The sequence below is a fragment of the Gymnoscopelus microlampas genome, assembly GCF_963454915.1.
Source record: "Gymnoscopelus microlampas genome assembly, chromosome: 9".
NCBI classification, from domain to species: Eukaryota; Metazoa; Chordata; class Actinopteri; order Myctophiformes; family Myctophidae; genus Gymnoscopelus; species Gymnoscopelus microlampas.
Genome location: NC_139946.1, coordinates 10,708,940 through 10,728,441, shown reverse-complemented (window position 1 = coordinate 10,728,441; position 19,502 = coordinate 10,708,940). Strand labels below are relative to the sequence as shown.

General features: G+C 40.0%; 1 protein-coding gene and 1 pseudogene across 2 annotated transcripts in view; both read right to left on the bottom strand.

Moving 5' to 3' along the window:
* The window catches only part of yjefn3 (YjeF N-terminal domain containing 3), a 75,596-nt gene extending 71,717 nt beyond the window's left edge, over window positions 1-3,879 (bottom strand). Inside the window, exon 1 of the mRNA XM_084066302.1 lies at window positions 3,762-3,879. The gene's annotated coding sequence lies outside the window, so the exon portion shown is untranslated. The remainder of the gene's footprint in view (window positions 1-3,761) is intronic.
* An 8,724-nt stretch (window positions 3,880-12,603) lies between these two features.
* On the bottom strand, window positions 12,604-18,890 carry LOC311051393 (annotated as a pseudogene). Its single transcript has 10 exons — window positions 18,843-18,890; window positions 17,505-17,630; window positions 17,004-17,321; window positions 16,067-16,267; window positions 15,364-15,522; window positions 15,016-15,261; window positions 14,328-14,468; window positions 14,068-14,178; window positions 13,576-13,642; window positions 12,604-13,537 (listed from the first exon to the last, which is right to left on the bottom strand). The product of its transcript is annotated as an uncharacterized misc_RNA (transcript).
* Between the last annotated feature and the right edge of the window lie 612 nt (window positions 18,891-19,502).

The window sequence follows — 19,502 nt, the reverse complement described above, 5'->3', positions numbered from 1 at the left end:
AAGGCCTTTACAGACAGGGTGCGATTTTTCGCACGGAATAAACGGACAATATAATTTTTTAAAAGAACACATGGTTCTCTATGACCTCATGCACACCGGCTCCGAATTTGGCGTGCCGATTTTTTTCAATCGAACCCAGTTTGATTTGTGCGTCTTTTCGCATGCAGTTAAAACTGCTGGTTAAATCGTACCCTGTCTGCAAAGGCCTTAACTGGGGAACATACAGTAGGACCCTAGGATCATAGGACCCTTTGTCAGAACTGGGGAACATAGGGCCCTGGAAACATAGGGATGACCCCATTGCGGTCAACCCCCATACTGTTTTAGCCTAGAAAAGATAAAGTAACATGTGCCTCCTCCAATACAGTTACAAACCATGCCCAGTTCTCCTCTCTGCTGAAAAGAAACTTCAACCAAACAGTATAGGGCTAGTGCAGCAAAAGAGACATGATCACATGATCCCTCACCACTTCCCACCCACAAACACTACCAATTGTGTGGGTTGGTATGCCCGGGCAAGCCGGGGGCACCACTGCTGGGTAATTTATCCGGTGTAACAGCCCAAAGTTTATCCCCGGCCAAACCATATCCAGGTTTAAAGTGGGCTAGTCCAGTTTATACCCCGGGGTATAAAATAGGCTAGCCCCAAATATACCCCTATAGCCCAAACCATACCACCCTTGTGTTCATTATTTTAGTAACACGTTAAACACAATCTCTAGTCTACATTATACCCCTTGTGTTTTTCATAAATAAATCTGTATTAATATGTCGTGAGTACTGTACTAGAGGGGTATTACTTTACTTGAAATCCAGTATATTATTAATTCCAGTTACATTCCAGCTACTGTACCTTATTTAGTCTGGACTAAAGGGTTATTACATGATAGTATATTATACTTGATAGTATATCATAATTATATTACAGTACTCTGGACATTGAAATACAGATGTATTTATGAAAAACACGAGGGGGGGGTCTGGACTAGAGAGATGTAACCTATTAATGCATTGCTTAAATAATTATGAAGTGTAGAAAAATTATTAAAAACACAAGGAGGTATAACCTGGTAGTAATTCAGCACATTATTCACTCGAATGACCTTATTCATGAAACACACAAGGAGGTATAAACTGGACAGGAGAGATATCTGGTTTAAACCTAAAATATATATTTTGATGGGGTACCTCTGGACATTGAAACACAGATCTATTTATGACAAAAAACAAGGGGGGAATGATATGGACAAGAAATCTAGTGTATTATTCACCTAAGTCAACAAAAAGGGTTGGAGTGGGGAAGCTGGATATGTTCTGATCTGGACTAAAGGGGTATTGCTTAACTCTAAATCCAGTATATTATTAATTCCAGTACTGCACCTTATTTATGAAGAACACAAGGGGGTATAGTCTGGGTTATAGAGATTTGACTTAATAATGCATTACTAAAATAATTATGATGTAAACATAATTAATGAAAAACACAAGGGGGGTATAGTTTAGGCTAGAGGGGTATATTTTGGGCTAGCCTGTTTATACCCCAGGTATAAACTGGACTAGCCCAGAAGAATATACCCTTATAAAACATATAAAACGTATAAAACAGGCTAGCCCACTTTAACCCCGGGTATAGTTTGGCCGAGGCGTATACTTTGGGCTGTTACACCTGGTCTCTGCAGTGGAGTGTTTTATGTTTATGCCACCCAGATGATTTTTTTTTTTACCTCTTTTTTTTAACATCCCTTACATTTATTACATAGTGTCCTTACTGTCCTATATTTCCCAGTTCAACAAAACATGCCCCCATCACTTCTGATATTTACATCACTTGACAACAAGGCGGGTGCATGCCACAGCGAGCCCCTAGGTGAGCGAGTGCCCGTGCTGAGCTGTTCGGCATAGTTAATGGGTACAAACAGCTGACCCATTAATTGTATGAATTAGCAAGTTTCATGATTACATAATTATGCAACCTAGAATCATGATTTTCAATTACTTTCAATTAGCCTAAAGGGCCGCCAACAACAAGCACTATCTATAACTTTAACATGAATGTATAGTATTAAAAATCGCTCCAAGTCAAGTGGATGGCAGAGTCCACACCACTACGATAATGGTGACATGGTGTCATTATAGTAGGCCCTTAGTTATGCAGCCCTATTTAAACCATGAGGAGTAATAGTGTTAAGAAAATAAATCCAGTTGTCTTCCCTTCTCAGTAACAATTATGCCCATCCCCTGTCTCCTCAGGAGACCTACCTGTACCTTCTCAATGCCTAAACCATAGACAAATGTGTACAATAAACATTGTAATCCATTCATAGCAACATTGTGCTTCCGTGACAAACAGAATAATTAATCAGTCCATGGAGGCCTCAAACAGGTTTGTGTTTGTTTTGAAGTAGGTGGCAGTGAAGGGTGCTTATGACCTATTTATTCTTTTAAATCTAAGAGAACTGTAAATAATACAGTAGTCTATATCTTTTGAGATCATTTAGAGTATGCAGTTGTAAGATAAAATGAGGTTCATTTTTATCTAGTTACATTACTGTGAAGAATATTTTATCTGCACTTTCTTGAAATAATTTCTCTAGTAGAATAGATTTTATTCAGTTTAGAAACACTCTTCAGTTTACAGGCCTGGTTGTTGGGGATATTATTTTATGAAGGCAGAAGGAGGCAGCTGTCGGCTCTTAATAGTTTATTTTGATCTGTTGGTTCTATACTGTATAGATCAGTGTACAAATAATCACCATCACCGATGATTAATTGCAAGCAATCCAATGATGATGATTAATTGCAAGCAATCCAATCATCCAAGAAATCGAATCACACACTCCATCTCCCATACATGCTGATAAATATAAATGTGACGTGTGCGCACAGAGAAATAGAACACTATGTTCAACACAAACATCCTCAGAATTTGAGGCTTGAGCATGTCTAAATATTGAACATACACGTGCATTTATGTGTATAGGTAAAAAACCTCACAAACATTATAGCCATCAATTCATGTTCCACACAAAGTGGTATATTTGAGCTACACAAGAGTCATCCGGTCCACCCTACTCTGCACTTTTAACAGAATGAATCATTCACACTCCCTAAACGTAAAAGTTTATGAAATGTGTCTACCCATATCACCTTGCAGTCAAGCTGTCGTGACGAGGGTTCTGCTGCTTTTCACCTACCTCCTTCCCAATGTGTCTTTATGCACATGGGGCAATGATGGCACATTAGGTTTTGATCTGATGTGCAGCAGCAAGTGATCAAAGTACATCCAAACCTATTGTCATGATGACATTACAATAAATACATATTGGAAGATAAAATAAAAAAATACTGCCTGAAATCAGGAAGAGAATGGCAACACTACTGTAGTGTGTACTGTTAAACCTGTTCCTGCTCATTTTATAGAAGCTTAATTTTATGATAGACATGAAGGAAGTCCCAAGGAGGGTGGCAAACAGTAGATATTCTGTCACTGAGAACACATGCATGCCCACTGGATTCATAATCTTGAAACTTTTACTCCTTGTGGCTTAATGTGACATTTTGCATCCCTATTCTGGGTCAAACATTTGGCGAAAATAGATGCTACGCGTTGTGAGCTTGTAGATTGTTTATTTTTGGTGAAGAAATTTGGTGTAGATAGAAAAAACAACTGGCCCAAGTATAGACCCCTAGGGGAGCCCACTCGATAGGGTTTAAGAGATTAAATGTTGAATTTTGTTCAACTGATGTCTAATGAGTCTTACCATGCACAGAGTCCTGAATTTGATTCCTGGAAGCGATGCCTCGGGCTCAGCCAGGTGCACCAACAAACACAGTTGGTGTGGTTTGGATGGGAAGCCATGGAATTCTGTCCTTGTCAGAGTGTCTGTTCTCCTGGTGAAACTCCTCGCTGTCAGGAGAAAAGTGATTCCTCAGGCCCACAGTGATTCCCCAGACCTACAGTGCAAACAAAATGGATGGTTACTTATGTGTAAATTGTGACAGTGGCATGTGGAAAATAGTGCTTCTTTGATGGATACTGAATGATGATGTAATTGATGGGTGTGAACGCTAATTCACAGCTGATTGAGAACACCTGAATGAACTTAATAAGTCTTGTGCTTGTGTGAATTGTATGCCACAAACCCTGATGAAAACGTTGGCTATTAAAGTCGAGCTAAAATGAAAAATGTGTTATTAACCCCTTTAGATCACATTAGATCATATTGTACACTTTAACAATATATGCATTATATGGCAATTTCTTTTATCCTTTTTTCGTGTATTTTTGAAGTCCCTGTCTATAATGCATAAACATACTTTATGCATGCATTATAATCTGCTTATTCAGACTCCATCAGGGTGGCATGAGCGCCTGACGTCCTCTAGTGGGACCTGTACAGAATTGGCAGGTTCGCCATTGGCACCGTTCTCTTCACGGCAGCGGGGTGTGTTGGCCCGTTCTCCTCACAGATGAGAGCACATGTGACAGGCATGATAAAAAGTCTGGAGAACCCATCGGCTGCCTGTAAAATCATCCAGTATGGCTGGTTTGGTAGTGGGTCAGCGGTGGTCTGAGAAGGCATATCCTTGTTATGTTACAACGAGCATGAAACAGGTCTTAATTCATATTCCATGAGGGGTGATCCTAGGCCTAGAGTGTGTGGGGGCTTTGGTGTGGCGTTTCCATAATGTTCTCTATTGTCTTCATTGTGAAAGTGCATGCCAGTCCATGCTTTATTTTGTATACAGGACATTACTGTTGCAAGGCTTTCTTTCACAAGGTACTATGTCTTTGTGACAGGTGCGTAGGAGGTGAAGCACACAATGGAAGAACAATAAAGGCACCCGCACACTGCCCGACTTACACAGCACAAGAGAACGTTTTGGGTCACCAAGGCCTTCTTCAAGGGGGTGGAACGATGACAGTATTGTGCTAGAATTACTTTTGAAGCATTTCAAGCATCACAAACTATAGGCATTTAACCAACTGAACCCTAGTGTCCCTATTTTGGGTGAACATTCGCTGAAAAAAGCAGATCTATAAGTTGTTGCAATATGTTGCCCAAAATAATCATATTTGAACTGGGGACCCCCCGCCCTAACAAGCACTTGGAATCGTAGGAGTTGAGGCATTACATTTAGTCTGATTAAGTTCCACAGATAAATATTTGAAAATAGCCGATCTACAAGCTCACAACGTAAGGCGTTGTGCACTTGTAGATCAGCTATTTTCTTTTTTTACTTTTTGCCTCTTTGACCAAAGTTTTATCAGTTTTTATAGTCGTTTGTTGATTACTTTTGATGTAGTAATCGTCTTTTTTCATTTCATTTATTTTTCTTTCAGGTATTAAAAAGGTCTTAAAAGTCCTTAAATTGTCACTTTACTGTCATGTGCCGACCCACAGGTTGAGAACCACTATAGTAGAGGGGGGTAAGTGGTAAGTGGTTTGTCTTTTATATGCCCGTCTGACATAAAATAAAAAAGTTAAATAAAAATGCCACCTCTATTGAATAGAAAAGGGTTTTTTTTCTTACTGGGAGACTCAAATTATTCTATGCCATCATTATAAGCCCTTTTACTAATGAATGCACAGCAATTAAATGGAGAAATTGATTGCCTGTGTGAGTTATCTCCGTATCAGAAAATCCTCCGGAGGGCAGCAGTGGTCTTTAGGAGGTAGAGCAGCAACTTCAATCCCTGACTCCCCCTGTGTTAGTGTTGAAGTGTCCTTGAGCAAGGCACTAAATCTAAACTACTCAAGGTCCATTTAGATTAATCATAAAATATATTTTTTAATTGTCATTTGTATTACTGTAAATTATTCCATTTTATTACAAAATACAACGATAATGCACAGATTGAGCATTGAGTAGTAGAACAATGGTTCCCAAACTGGGGGTCAGGACCCCCTTATGTATTTTGGGGGTCCCCAGATGATAAGCTTCATGTGCAACATTATTTTCTCATTCAACAGTAAACAAACCAACATACAATATAAGTGTATACAGGGTATTTGCACATTTATAAAGTAACAATTTAAGAACTTTTAAGACCTTTTTAATACCGTACAGTGCAAGGCGTTGTGAGCTTGTAGATCGGCTATTTTCATAATATTTATCTGTGGAACCGAGTAAAAAAATAAAATAAACAAAAGTCAAACTAAACAAAGTTCAAATATGATTATGTTGGGGGGTCCCCAGTTCAAATATGATTTGGGGGGGGGTTCCCCAGTTCAAATATGATTATTTTGGGGGGTTACGGTCTGAAAAGTTTGGGAACCCTTAGACATACACACTTTGTCCTTCAACGGTCCAGTGACAGGGGTTTGTACAATCATGTTTCTTCCAGCTCAGGAATGTTGCTAGCCCCTTTCGGGACCCTGTTTACCTTTTTTGTATTTGGGAAGGCGGTATCCAGGGTCCCTTGACGCTCAAAGCACCCTCTCTTAAAGTCGCGAGTACCACTGTCTCGTCTCGGGCTAATAGCTCGTCGCTTGGAAGTTGCAGAGATTTCTCAAAGGTACCAAAAAGAGCAATACTAAACCGCGGTTAATCTGCATTAATGCGCTCGGATCGGCGCGTTGTGATTGTCATGCAAGCATGTAGGAGCTCGCCAATCAGAGGCAGTACCGTAGGACCATAGAGGTATGCGTAGGACGCACAACTTGTCAGTCACCGCGGGGAGGCGGGCCATGGGAAGTGGAGCATTGTTTGAGAGAGGAAATTAAGCTTTACTAAATGATTAAAAATGTTAAACGGCAGCGCCGATCCGAGCGCATTAATGCAGATTAACCGCGGTTTAGTATTGCTCTTTTTGGTACCTTTGAGAAATCTCTGCAACTTCCAAGCGACGAGCTATTAGCCCGAGACGAGACAGTGGTACTCGCGACTTTAAGAGAGGGTGCTTTGAGCGTCAAGGGACCCTGGATACCGCCTTCCCAAATAGACAGGTTTCCTGTTAGTAAACATTGAGAGGAATATGACCGCGCAGCTGCGGGGGGAAGCCTATGGGTGCGTTTGGAAATTACGCACCGGAGCACACTCGCCTATTAGTTTGTATTGGCCAGTGCGCTCACTGCCGCTCAGGGCTGTATTTTCGAACGCGCCTTCCACCCCCAGGCATGCGCAGATTGCGCATTCTGCTCTGTGATGACGTCGCTCGGAAACCCGTCTATACAAAAAAGGTAAACAGGGTCCCGAAAGGGGCTATACCCTACTACTACATGGGTCCTCCAGATAGGATAGAAAACCAGCAGTACTAGTGGTCCACTTTGGCAGATTTCTTAAAAACTCAACATAAAAAAAAGAGTATGCTGTGATCATCATTGTTCAGCAACTAGTCTTACTCACAGTTTGTAATGTAAACGTCGAGTAAAAATGACATGCTAACAAATTAACCCCGGTTGCTAAACAAACCCATATGCTAATGTTATCCAACCCAACATAACCGTTGGATCCGTTGATTCAGAGTCTTGACACAACGTCAACGTTAGCTCTGGTCCCCTAACACGACATGACAAAATGACACATTTAAGTAAACGACAACTGTGTTCCAGTCACTCACCTTGTTGGAAGATTTAGACTTGGTCCGTTTGGTTAATTTCTTCCAATTGACATTAATACCATAGACGGTGTGGAGCTGCTGTGCTGTGTAGCGAGCGACTTGGACAGGTTTCCAAGAGCATGCAGCTTTGGCCTTAATCCCGATGTGTGCAGGGTTCTCCACCTTCATCCACTAGGACCCCTGGGTCCCCAGACCACACCTTTGAGAACCTTTTTTGCTCTAAAGATATGATAAAAATATTATTGTAATTTAAATCCTATATTATACAACTGTAGAATTGAAGAAACTTCGAGAATTAATTATTTTTGCACAAACATATCACACTTAAGAACTCAAAGGCCACCCTAAGAGTGCTCTCTAGTATGCGTAGATTTCTTCTTAACTTAAGAACAAATCACAGCTAAGAAAACATTTGTGAATGCCAAAATCTCTTAAAAAACTTCTTAAGTGGGTCTAAGAACAAATTTGTTCGTAAGTACGGTTCATGAATCGGGCCCAATGAGCTGTAACCTACAGCAATGGTTACCATTGCCAGGCCCCCCTAAAATAATCACATTTGAACTGGGGACCACCAACCCCAACAAGCACTTGAAATTGTAGTCATTACATTTAGTTTGACTCAGTTCCACAGATAACTATTGTGAAAATAGTCGATCTACACGCTCGTAGAAAGAAAAAGTCATAAAAGTAATTAAATTGTAACTTTAGAAATGTGCAGACACCCTGTATACACTAACACTTATACTGTATGTTGGTTTGTTTATTGTTTTGTGAGAAAACTGGGGGGTCCCGACCCACAGTTTGGGAACCACTGACCTACAGTACACACAATGCCTTCTGTCTGGTAGGAAAATATAGTAATGAATAGTTGTTTAATGATATGCCAAAATATGTCTTAACTGTTCAACCTTTTTGCCCTCTGAACTTGGGAAAACTGGGACATACTACAGTACATGATTGACCCTAAATCTGAGTAGTAGGTCTCACTGTATACGTTTTTGCTATTGATAAATTATAAATGATTATGCTATTGATAAATAAATATATATATATATATATATATATATATATATATATATATATATATATATATATATATATATATATATATATATATATATATATATATATATATATATATACACACACACACACACACACACACACACACACACACACACACACACACACACACACACACTACACTTAAGAAAGAAGGGAAATTCCCAAATGTTCATGCTTGAAACAGTTGTCATTATAGCTAAGCTGTTATTATCTTCTCGTGTTTTTAAAAGGTATTCAATGTCTTTGCCTTTGAACCAGGTAGCCAAAACCCTGCTCCATCACGTCTGATGGAGTGTCGTGTCCGCGATGCCAGCATCCAGCAAGGTGTCACTCTGTAAAAGAAGGAGGGCATGTGCAACAGAGCTGACTGCAGCTTCCTGTTCTGCACAGACTGCCTGTGTGAACTCCACCCGTCCAGAGAGTGCGACAGCAGATCCGCCGGTTGAAGCAAAAAGGACAGACTCCTTCCAGGAAGCGCTCAGAGCAAGAAGAGTGTCAGGAGGCTTTAAACATTCAGATGATGATGATAATGATGGTAATCATAAAAGAAAACACAATGATGATAGTGATGATATGTTTCTGAAGTGGTGAAGAAGGTTTAATGATTTATTCCCCCCCCCCCCCCCCCCACACACACACACACACACACACACACACACACACACACACACACAAATACCATACCATGTTAATATGAATGTATAATATGAACTCCATGCTGTAAATTGTAAATAGTTTTAAGGTTGACATAATTATATTCTTAATAAGAATAACAATATGCTGTACATTGTAAATAGTTAGAAACAAACCCTTTAGTATAGAAGATAGGTATTTATGTAAATACATAAATGTAGCCTGTACATAATTGATTTCAGTTGTCTTTGATTTTTATAAAACTATTGAATCTACCTTTGTGGAGGCTCACATAATATTGTTGAATTCTTTACTTTCATAGTCCTCATTGTTTCACTGAATATTTAAAAAAAATCTAATGGCAACTCAGGTGTTCATTTTGGCATTTGTATTATTTTATACATTTGACACATCTTATCACATCATCTTTGACACACTCTTATATTTTGGCACCTAAATACAAACACATGCACACATTTGATTTAGCAAATTGCCTGAGAGGGAGGGTAAGAGACACTAGAGAGATGCACAGGAAGGCAAGACTCACTTTTCTACAATTTATTCATAAGTCTACAATCATCACAACTAAGAGATGTCCTTCAGGTTCCAGTGGAGATTGAAGCTGTTTGCAGAACAACATGGGCAAAGATTCCATGTCCTGGACCTGGAACAGGGCTCAAGAGTCAAATGCTCCTACAATCTGCATTTTGTAATCACATACATTAGGTAGAAAACTTCCCAAGGTTATCAAGAGTTGATCGATTTATCAGTGACAATTATTTTTAGTCTGCAAGTGTTGCTTTGGAGGCTGTTTGTTCAAAAGCAGATCGCTGATATGACTCTGAACCTTGCTTTCCTCAACCATGTTTGGCTTAAGTGAGTTTGTCTGATGGTGTGAACTTTTACAAACAATAACTTAACATGTCAAAGAGGAGATCCGAGCACTCAAAAAAGTGGAGGAGAGGATATGGAGTTAAAATGCCAACATGTGTGCTCGGATCTGTTCTCTTTAAGCCTGCATTCCTCCTGATCCTAGAAGCACCTTCAGCATGCTTTTTTAGACATTTAATCTCCTTTGTGCACACGGTTGGATTCTGTGTTTTTTCTCAACATGTCACTTAATGAATCTAAATAATATTGAGGCCATTTATGTACTCTGTATTTGCAGTAGAAGTTGTACCAGGGCGCCATTGCAGCAGCAACATTTAGTGACCCCTTTGTGATGGAATTTGCGTCTTTTACTTTTAGACCCACACAAGATGAAGCATCTGAATAGAGGAGTCATCGTTGTACTGGTCAAAATTTGCAGTGAAAAGCAAGTGTCAAAACTGATGATTTATGTTCAGGATTTGTTGAAGGAATATTTAGGAGATATGTACAAATATAGAGGCATGATCTACTGATGATCATGATGTCATCTTTCTAACAACTTGATTTGAAAATTGTGTTTTTCAATGTATTTTTGTATTATTCAAAAGAAAACACTCTTTCCGATCATTCAGTGAGATTTGAAGAACAGGAATTAGATACAAATATTAAGCTTTGTAACTAACATCAACATGTACAGTAGCACTGACTTCTGTACTGTTTGTTATGATAATAGTTATTGTAACTACAAGGTGGTGTATTTTGGACACCAGGTGGCAGTGTACTACCACTACGCATGGGATTGCCCACATAAGAAAATGTTTACATTTAGGAATGGTTTTGGTGAAAAGATAAAGGAACTGTACACTGAATGTGGTCATTAAGACACCTAAATTCCCCTGAGGAGCAGTCTGCTGTCTTGCCTTCAAACTTTGCACTAAAACCAATGGGGTTTCTTGCAGATTATGGCAGATATTCTATTAAGGCCCTTGAAATCCTGAAAGTATATCTATGCCAATATTTGGTCTTTCAAGGTTTCTGTCAGTTCTAATTTAGTGCTGCTACATGCTCAACAGAGCTGCATCCATCCTTGGAGGAGTGTGAGTTCAACCACCACTGATTCTCAACCTTTTTCATTTCAAGGACCTCCAGTTTTATATGCATTTGGCCGCAGACCCCCATTGATACAGTTTGTCATCTCTGGGACCCCAATCTATACATTCCATTCATGCACTTTAGTAAGGGTTCATTTATTGGAACCCTGGTGGGCTCAGAACCCAACGTTGAGAACCAGTGTTAGCCTACTACTATACAGTACAGTGGTATAGACAGTTTACCACAAATTTGGTTCCCCACTGCCGTCTATTCCAAAGCTTTTCACACTTTTTGTGCCCAACACAACACCAACAGACAAGTCAAAATCTCAAGGCACACCTGTATTCATAGCAAAAATAGCCGATCTACAAGCTCAGTATGGCACAATATGAAATTGTAGATCTTTTGTCTGGGAAAAAATATCATATAGCTTATATAGAGCATATAAAGAAATGCCTTAATAAGGAGGCCAGGTTGAAAGTGGTTAAAATATTCTTTGTGGGTATATAATTTGCCTCTGTATTGGGAAATGGGTGCGCACAAAATAATTATAAAAAAATATATAGTTGTATATTATACTGTATATTTGAAATAATGTGTGTGTCAAACAATCCCAAGGCACACCAAGAGGAACCACTTGTCTATTCAATTCATTTCTTATACAAATGAAAAAAGTACATTAGTAAACCGGGTGGTTTCATGGGCGTGTGAATTATACCTAGTGCCACAACTTTCTTTTAATTTTCAACATAACCATTACCACACTACTGAAAAGAGATTAGAACCAACAATTCTCATGGTTCAAACGGATCATTTTATTATATAAATATTTACATGGATCTATACTGTACAAACATTTACACATAAATATTTACATATTTACACACACACACACACACACACTATAACAGTAATATATATGCACACACACACACACACACACACTCTCAAAAACAAAACTGTTAGGGATTATTGATTCCTAACAGTTATTATCAAAACTGTTATCGATTTATATATATATATATATATATAACTCAGAGTGATAGAATTGACCCAAGTCGTAGTCTGTCATAACTTGATAAATAGTCAACAAAACAAAAAACAAAACAATGGGGGAATAAAAATAAAGATAAGTAAAAACAACAACAGCATTGCTTATGGAATATATAAGCATGGGTCTTCTGACACATTTTTTTTTTTTTTTTTCATTGTGAAATATTTTAATATGTTATCTGAGATAGAAGACTGTGGGATCAATCTCTCTGTACAGTGGAAATGAACATGGAGTGTGTCTGACAGTCCCAGTCAGACTCATCCTCTTCACAGTGGACATGAACGACCATGATCAGAAAAAGAAACCAGACAAACAAACACTAGAATCAGGGTTCCATGTTGTCCATCATGGCCAACAGGTCATCTCCTTTGTTGCTGGTAGTGACCTCCTCTTGCAGCACTCCCTGGTCTGAAAACTCTCCAGCAATTCGAGCCAGCTCAGTGGTGGCCTGCTCATCCTGCATGGCTTGGATATTTATGACTTCATATAGGGGCTCATCACGTCCATTCAACGCTCCCACTTCCTCTCCAGTAGGAAACAGGTTTATACGAAAGCCTGTCTCAGCACTTTGCACATTTCCAGCATTCATGCCTCCCATCAAACGTGCCAAAAAGTTGAGCTCTTCTTTGGCCAGCAGGTTAGGGGTGTCATTTGTCTTGTTGGAAGGGCTCTTAGTCTCAGATGTGTGTGTCTCTTCCAGATATGTCGCAGAGTACATGTTTGTTCCAAGTCCAATAACTCTGTTGCCATGTAGTTCAAAAGAACCCTCTCTGATGGGGCTCGTGTAGCTGCCTCCTGTGGGGAACAGGCTTCGCTTCACTTCTTTCCCCTTACTATCAAACGTCCTGATTAGTCCTGGGACTTCCATCCTATGGGGCACTGGACCTGAAGTTGACAGGGCAAAGCGTCCATTGGGATTCTGTATTTTATGCCTGAGGAAATGTGACACGCGAACATGCATGTCTTGAAAGAATATATGAGCAGTGTTTGCCTTAGAAGTTGGAATTCAGCTTCAGGTAAAGGTGTGTACACCTCAATGATCTTCCGATGGGTCTCGTCCACTTGGTTCAAAACCATGGGAGTGTCTTTAACAAACTCCCTGATGATGTCTATGTGGTTGTAAGAAATGAGCAGCAAGTCTTTGGGCCTTGGACAAAGGAAGATCTGATACTTGAAGGCCATCACCATTAGTTCATAAAGCTTATCCATGCTGGCTGGGCTGAGCCTCATGATTGAGGCGTGTGCTAGCCGTGTTAACACTGTTACAGCAGGGGAGCAGCCAGGCTCTTCACAATACAGGACTGCAGCTCAGAAAGCAGAGTGACGTTCAGCAGCTTGCTCTCAGCAAACTTAGTCTTGACGGCCTAGTGGAGAGGGAAAACTAGCATTAGTTTTAATATATGTAAACATCCCTATCTCACTCCATTATATTATACTACATTATACTAACCCTAACCCTAGTGGAGAGGGAACATTTATATTAGTATTCACTATTCATCTATGCAAACACTAAGCCAAGGTAAACACATACTGTACAACACATCACATGCAGAGAGACAGTGTAGTGTCTCAGTAATCTAGGATCATAGGAAAACTAAGAACCTAGCATCAGTCTGAATAATATAATATCAAAACGTAAATAATCTGTACATTGAAACTATAGGATGCCAGATAAACACATGAACCTAGCATCTGTCTAAATAACTTCTAAATAAGCATTAGTATTCATCTATTCAAACATCCACATCTTACTCCATCAACTTCTGAATACTTTTGTTTGCCCACTCACCTGGAACTTTGTTTCCCCCTCGTCGCAAAGAACAACATTCTTTGCCAGGTGCTGCATTATTGGCTTCAGGTGAGCCTCGTCATACCTGGTGTAATGCCGCTCTGTAGGAGTCTGCAACACATGAAAAACAATCATTAGGATCATCATATGAGGTGCAATACTGCTCTGGAGGGGGAACAAAAACTAGAATCAAAGACAAAATGTAAAGCTAGCCATTTGTACTAATAAGCCAACATATACATTGATTCTATAGAACTCACCCATGGCAGGCCACCCTGCAGCAGCTGAGAGAGGCACAGTGAAGCAGCAGCAATCTCAGAGGGCCGGTAGTGAACCATGTCGTAGTCGAGGAGTGTCAACTCCATGAGATACATGGCCAGCATGTGTCTCTCCACAGTACACTAGAACAAACAAACAACACTATTAAAAGCCTGCTTGCATATACAATTCAAAATACCCTTCTACATGCTTTATTTTAACCACCATTTGACCAGTCACCACCTATGTTCATTTTTAGACTATGTTCACACCGTCAGCCCAAATCTGATAATTGTCCAAACCAGATTGGAAATCAGAGTTGTTTCATCAAGTCTGAACAGCATAAAACCTCATGGAAATCTAATCAGAGTTGAACCACATTCCTAGGTGGATTGAAATGTCATTCAAATCTGTTTTCTAAATGTGTGTTTCAGTCTGAACACTGACACTGCGAACGACCTTGGAGCTCGTGGGAAATAGACGATCCACAAGCTTACATGTCAAATTGTGCCATGTAGATCTGCTATTTTATACACAAATCCAAACTAACCACTTGCAAATAACAGTGTTGACAGTCAGTCCTAAAGATCAGATTTTGCCTGCAGTCTGGACAAAGCCTTGGTGCAGAGAGTCAAGTCTGATCACTACACCTTGTATGTTAGTTAGTGAACCATGTGAACAGTGACTCACGTTTGCAGCCTTGGATGCTCTCCTGAGGAAGTGCAAGGGCAGCGGAAACCCCAGCTCATAGTTGAGGTACCTCAGCATTACACGCTCCATCTGTTTAATCTGAGTGGTTGTGAAGGCGTTGTCTGTGATGTCGGCAAAGTCCTGGATCCCTGGGGCACCTACTTGTCTCAACTCCTCGTACTTTGAGGCCACCAGCATGGCAGTGACACCAACAAGCTGGAGCTTCTTTGGTGAAACTGACCGAACCTGTAATACATCACAACAGCTCATTAGAAAAAGGAAAGGAAAAGAAAAGAAAGAAAGACAAGAGCAGATCAAATGGCAAACTCATTTGTAAGTTGCCCTTACTTGCAGAAAACGATCCAAGATGGCAACTGTGAGATAGAGTGTCTCCTGCCGCAGATACAAACTTAAATGAACCTGGATCAGCCAGTCGATTAGCTTAGCTCGCATCTGTGCCGTTATGTCGTAGCCCTTCAAGAACCCAGGTCGCACAGCCTGCTTTACCTGTAAAGACAAAAGACTTCATTACATTGCTGCATGACACCAGGTCACATCTAGGCCTGTCACAATTATTACATAATCGCAATTATTTTGCATTATCGCCATAATATCTTTCATGTTCAAAAATGTTCAAAAATAGTGTAAATAGGTCTACAAGCTCACAATGCGTCGCACCGCGTTGTAAGCTTGTAGATTGGGTATTGTTTTACATTTATTTTACACATTTTCAGTATAAAATTACGAAATGTGGCCTATTATGGCCATAGCACATTATTTATTTTAATCATTGGTAGAGGTACTTGTCAGTCATTTCTTTGCATATTTAAGTTACAGTATTTGTCAAATCTGCCCAGTGCATTTTTTGTTTACATGGCCTAAAAGCCAAATAGAAATTACATTTTTATGTTCCAATGTTCAATGGAAAAACATAATTAAATCGTTATTCACAATTATTTGTATGACAATTAATCGTCAAGTAAAGTGATGATTGTATGACAACCCTAGTCACATCATGTAGTAAAGAAAACATGCCTCTGGCATCACATACCTCTAGATCCATTAGATGTGCATATATGTCTTTGACATATTCAGAACATAGGAGGGACATCTGTGAGTCTCCTGCATCAATGTCCTCTACTGTGAGGAGCGGGTCAGGGAAGGCCTCCTTCATGGAAACATCTGCAGCTTGTTCTGGACCAGTGGAGGGAGACACTTGAGGAGGTGCCTGAACTCTGGCAACTCCAGCCCTCTGAGAAGGAGAAAAGAATACAAATACATTCAAAACACATTCTTCTTTGAAGTCAAACTGTAGGTAATTTGTTTCTTGTACATAGTTTAAATCAATGGTTCTGAATATCGGGTCCAGAGACCACCAGGGGTCCAAATGTAACTCAGTAACTCTGAGTGTATGAGTGTACATCGTCACTGTCGGGTGGAAACCATGAATGTCCATAACTGTTACTTTTGAGGAAATGGAAAAAAGAACCAATTCCAATGCAATGTAGTTATTATTTAGTCACAAGCTCTTGTTAATACTGGTCATTGGTTCAAAATGTATAAACCCCCACACGCACTTAACCTATTTAGACTTGGAAAGCCTATACACTGTTATGCCTTTCAATCTGGGGAAGCATCTGTCATTTAAGATGTTGCTATGTATATAGCAACATTATTTTAGTTTTAGGTTTTTTTTTTATAAAAAAAAAAAAAAAAAAACTATAAAGAATTGAGGTTTTTCAGAAGGTTAGCATTTAGAGGCTGTTTAAAAAAAGAAAATCTTCCTCAGGGCTAAATGGATTTGACTATCTTCAAAAATAGCAAATCTACATGCTCGTGTCGTGACTAGTCGAGTAGCTACTTTTGAATGACACGACAACGTAGGGTATTCACTTATATAAAAACATAAAAAGTTGAAATATGGAGAGAATGTTTCCACCCAACAACGATGATATGCAATGCTACTGTGCAGACTAGCAAAAACTTACTCGGGATTCCAGGATGGATGCTCTCCACAACTTCCTATCCCCCATCAGGAGCTCTGCAGTGTTGTTAGCTCTGCTGCCACGCTGCAGTGTGTCTACATAGGTGGTGCGCCTCTCTACCCTCCTAGCTGTGCCTTGCAGGTGTCTGCCACAGTGCCCAGCCACTGTTCTCTCCCTGACCTTGTCTGCGACTCTCGGGAGGCCTCTGCAGAGGTCCACATTTCTGATGTGGTCCACGTTCACCAATGGTACATCAGGGATCCTCTGTAGGATTCTTGTGTAGACAGCATCCAGGGCCTTGTCCTGTTGTACTGTCTTGAACTGAGAGTGTACAAAGGGAACCTTACATTAGAGGTATACAAATTAAATGTAAACAACGTCATTGTCTAAATTAACAGTCAGTTTAAATTAACAAAAGGATTTCAGTGTAGGGATCTGGAAAAAAAGTATCAAATTGGGGACTGTGAAATTGTAAAGGTTGAGAATCAGGAGTTTAAATATTACCTTGGTGTTAGAAGCCTTGTTGGCAAAGTTGGAAAGGTCTCCAAGAGCAGCTCTCTTTGGAGCACCGTTGGTCTTCCTCTTCCCCATGTATGCAGCTGGGTTCTGCACGTTCATCCACTGTTGAAACTGTAACATTCAAAAACAGAAACAAAAAACGTTACAAAAAGCGATGTTAGAAATGCACTTGAGGTTTAAAAGATTCATCAAAAACAAATGCACAACCAAAACTGGATCAAATGAACACCCAAAAGAGAAAAAGACTCGATCTCAATTCATGTCGCTTGCCGACCAGAACAGACATTAAAAACAACGTGTTTAGTTAAAAAGAAACACACTTCACCAACGTTCACAACATTCAAAAGTCACTCAACAACCAACGTGTAAAAGCCGTTGAACCAGCAAACAGCAACCAAAACAGACATTCAAGCTGACAAAGCGTCCGTTATAAGCTTGGAAGATCAGTTCTGCGAGCGACACCAACACCATAACGTCAACGTTTAGCCTAACGGGAGAATAACAGGCTTAACTCTAGTTATTTTTCACATTTTACTCACCATAACGCTGAACTCACCGAAGATACGATAAAACCGTTCAATTCTGAATTTAGTTAAAAAGCAACGATCAAACTATAGGTACTTTACGTTTAGAAGGTTCAAAACACTTCACCAACGTTCACAACATTCAAAATTCTCTCAACAACCAACGTTTTAAAGCCGTTGAACCAGCAAACATCACCAAACAGCAACCAAAACAGCACAGACACAACCAAATAACGTTACTTAAATAAGCCAGAAACACCACAAAACAAAAGACTGAAACTCAATGCACATCGCTTGTCGACCAGCAGAGAACAGATCTTCAAGCTGACAAAGCGTCGGTTATAAGCTTGGAAGATAAGTTCGGCGAGCGACACCAACACCATAACGTTAACGTTTAGCTAGCCCTGAAACATGACTGTCATACAAGCGTCATGTGAACCATGGCTAACGTTTAGCCTAACGGGAGAACAAGCTTAACTGTAGTTGTTTTTCATAACTGTTCAGTAACATTCAAAAACAGAAACCGCACAAGCAAAACCACAAACGACACCAAAAAGACTCGCTTGCCGACCAGAACAGATATTAAAGCTGGCAAAGCGTCGGTTCGGCGAGCGACGACAGCGAAGCTCCATCTTGTTGACGTTAAACCGGGCACGAACAGGATGGATGGAGGCTCGCTGTCGTCGCTCACCGAACCGACGCCTTGTCAGCTTTAATATCTGTTAAACCTGCCATGCTAACGGCCCGGGAGAACGTTACAACAAGCTAACTGTAGTTATTTTAAAATTAGTTTACTCACCGCATCGCTGGATTCCCTCTTGGACACGACGAAAACAGCGTTTTCCATGTTGTGATGATAATGTAATAATGTGTAATAATGATAACAACAATTCACCGAAGTAAAAAGTTAGTAACTACTGCAGTAGCGAGTCAAACAGACAGTTAACCGTTAGTCTTAACTAAACTACAGCAGTAGCGAGTCGAATGCTCTCCGTTGTGACAGTAAACACCGACTGACGCTTTGCCGCCGGTGCTTCCCATATTAACGTTCTCAAACGCCCGCGCCTCCTCCTATTGGCCGGCCGCCCGCGGAATGCACGCCGCTCATTGGTTGTTGAAGGATGCACATTGCGTCATTCGAAGTTGAGTGTAGCTTGTGGGGAAAATAGCCAATCTACAAGCTCACAAAGCGCAGCATCAGCATCATGTCATGAGCTTGTAGATCAGCTACCCACCCGCACACGGGAAAACCGTGGCATTTTAGAGGTTTTAACTTTATTTAACAATGTTATACACACAATACAGTAGGTTTAAACGTCAAAAATAAAATACAAACAAGAATTTATATTATATTAAATTAATATTATAAAACTACTAAATTGAAATGAGTTTTTGGCAACTTTATGAATACAATTCGGTCATTGATGTGACATCAGTTGATAAGTACCGCTCTGTGCAT